Consider the following 3485-nt stretch of genomic DNA (forward strand, 5'->3'; position numbering starts at 1 on the left):
ATGAATTAGCCATGCTATCATGGGAACTGTCAATCAGGCCCGGGAGGCGGAGCTTCAAAGTGATGTCAGAGCTTTGCTCTGAGCCTGCACGTGGGTTCCCGCGCTGGAATAGACTCTCCTCAGTCTGTGATTAAGCAAGCGTGGTCGTAAGGCGGGAATCGACTGTTCAGGGAGGTGGGTGGGTCAGCATGGCTAATTCATCCTATCTACGGAAACACCGTTTACGGTAAGCAAACTTGCTTTTTCCCGTCGATAGCAGGGCTGAATTAGCCATGTTGTCATGGGAGTCCTAAGCTCTACATCACACTGAATGAATAAATTATTGTCTCTTATCTTCCTGAAGTGTGATGAAAGTGAGTGACAGTCGATTTTGTTACTCTGTGGACAATGTTTGTAGAATAATTCTTCCCAGATTGGCATCATCCGCGGTCTGTTGATCCAGACAGTAATGGGAAATGAAAGTATGAAGAGTGGCCAACGTGGCAGCTTTACAAATGTCCAGTGGAACCACGTGTCGAAGATGGGCCAAGAAAGTTGCCACTACACGTGTTTGATGAGCCGTGGGTAGGGAAGACAGTTTACACTGTTGTTTTTCATAGCAGAATTGTATACATTGGGTGATCCAACTAGAAATTGTACATTTTGCTACTGGAAGACCCGGAGCATTGGGGTTGAAAGAGACGAAGAGCTGGGAAGGTCTGGTCTGTGAGTTGGTTCGTTGCTTATAGTAAGCCAATGCTCTTTTACAGTCTAAGGTGTGTAGCAATTCATCGCATTCGTTACGATGTGGCCTTGGACAAAACGTTGGGAGTTCAATAGATTGATTGAGGTGGAATTGGGAGATAACTTTCAGTAGGAAAATTGGATGAGTACGTAAAAGAACCTTATGGTGGTAAAATTGAAGGTACGGGCTATAGTGTAATTAGTGCCTGTAATTCACTGACTCATCAAGCTGAAGTGACCGCTGTTAAAAAGACTACTTTCCAAGTAAGGAATTTGATATGCGCAGAGTCCATTGGCTCAAAAGGTGGTAACATTAATTGTTCTAGAACCAGATTGAGATTCCAGAGTACTGGCGGCTTAGAGACCAGTGGGCGTAGATGAGTGAGACCCCGAATGAATCTGGACATGGATGGGTGTAGTGAAATGGATTGACCTTCATACAGTCGTGGAAAGCCGCAATGGCACTAGGTGAACTCTGACTGAGGCAGTAGCGAAACCTGCGGCATATAAAGAGTGCAGATAGTCTAGTAACTTTCCCGGTTCACAGGTGAGGGGGTCTATGCCCTTGGATCCGCACCAAGTCGCATACCTCTTCCATTTGAATTGATAACTGCGTCTGGTAGATGGTTTCCGAGATTCTAACATTACGTCTTGGACTGTGATAGAGAATCCTTGCTCAGATAAAAAAGACCCGTTCAACCTCCAAGCAGTTAGATGCAGAGACAAGTGGAGCGGGTGGAGAAGCGTCCCCTGCTCCTGGGATAGGAGGTCTTCCCGCTGAGATAGCTGTAGCGGTGTATCTGTTGATAACTGCAGAAGGTGTGTGTACCATGGTTGGCGTGGCCATGCGGGCGCCACTAGGATTAGTTGGGCCCCGTCCTGCATGCACTTTTGTAGAGTACGAGTGATAAGCGGAATCGGCGGAAACGCATACATTAGTGGCTCTGTCCGGGTAGGAGAAAAAGCATCTTGAGCGTCTCTGCATGGGCTGGGCCACACTGAGCAAAGCGAGCCACCTTCCGGTTGAATTCGGTGGTGAAGAGGTCTATCGAGGGTATCCCCCATCTGTGGAAGAGGGTTTCAGCCACTTCGTGATGGAGAGACCATTCATGTGGGTGGAACACTCGACTCAGTCTGTCCGCTTGAGTGTTGGCGATGCCGGGAAGATAAGTGGTCTGTAACAGAATTGAGTGACTGTTGGCCACTGGAAGATGGTGAGGGCTTCTTTGCACAGAATCCAGGAGCCCGTCCATTCTTGTTTGTTGATTTAGAACATGGCCACTTGATTGTCTGTGTATACCATGACTCTGTGGCGCTGAAGGTGAGAAACAAAGGTTCGAAGGGCGTATCTTATTGCCCGTAGTTTCCAGGAAGTTGATTTGGTAGGTCGTGCTCTCATATGGTCCATTGACCTTGAGTTTGTAGTTGCTTGAGATGTGCTCCCCATCCCTTGCGGAAGGCATCTGTTGTGAGCACCGCATTGTGCGGGAGCAGGACAAATGGTGCGGCTTTGGTGAGAGTTGAAATCTGTAACCACCAATCTAGTTCCTGGGTCATTGCCGCCGTCAAGCATATTTTGAATGTCTATGGTTGTGAATGCTGTTTCCATTGCCTCTTGAGATCCCACTGAATCTGCCTCATGTGAAGACGTGTATTGGACACTGCATGGCTTGAAGCCACCATGTGTCCCAGGACCGCTAACACCTGATGGAGATGGAGTGAGCTGGAGACGGCGAAACAGTTGACGCATGGTGGACAGTCTGTCCTGTGGCAGAAAAACTCTGTGTTTGGCCGTGTCCAGGCAGGCTCCTATGAATTGAAGCCATTGGGACAGCTGTAGGTGAGATTTTTGGTAACTGACCACTAGACCCAATTGGTTGAGGCAAGTGATCATGTTGTGAAGGTGTTGGCGTAACGTGGTTGGGGTTGACGCCACAAACAGCCAATCGTCGAGATAAGGGAATATCATGATAACTTTCTGTCTGAGATGCGCCACCACCACTGCCATGCACTTGGTAAACACCCGAGGTGCAGTTGAGAGACCAAAGGGGAGTACTTTGTATTGGAAGTGTTGGCTGTTTGACTTGAAAAGACAGGTATTGCCAGGAGGAAGGGTGCATTGGAATATGAGTATAAGCATCCTTGAGGTCTATAGAGCACATCCAAGCATTGGGTTGGATCAGAGGTAAGATGGCTTTGAGTGATATCATCTTGAACTTGTCTGTGACTATGTATTTCTTGAGGTCCCGGAGGTCCAGGATTTGGACGCAGATCCCCCGACTTCTTGGGTATGAGGAAGTAAGGGGAGTAGAACCCTGTATGCTGTTGTGAAGGTGGACGTTGTTGAATCGACTTTTGTTGTAATAGGAGGAAGACTTCCCTTTCCAACAGAGAGAGGTTGGATTTGGTCCCTCTGGACCTCAAGTGTGGGAGCGGAGGTAGGGATGGAAAAGTAATCCGGTAGCCGAGGCAGACTATGTCCAGTATCTACTGATCCATGGTGATGGCTTTCCAGTGTTGGATGTGCACCTGGATGCCTCCTGCGAATACCTTTGTTGATGGTGGCGTGGTCGTTGTTAAAAAGACTGCACCGGCTTGTTGGAGGCGGCCGGTTGTTGAGATTGGGGCCGCTGTGGCCTAGGACGACCTCTTCTATTTTGGGAGGACTGGTTCTGTTGCCTCGTTTGGTTTTGATATCGAACCGGCCGGTATGCTGCATATGGTCAATATGCTCTTCTCTGGAAAGGCTGTCTCCTGGGAGG

Source organism: Rhinatrema bivittatum, chromosome 4 (genome assembly GCF_901001135.1).
Source record: "Rhinatrema bivittatum chromosome 4, aRhiBiv1.1, whole genome shotgun sequence".
Lineage (NCBI taxonomy): Eukaryota > Metazoa > Chordata > Amphibia > Gymnophiona > Rhinatrematidae > Rhinatrema > Rhinatrema bivittatum.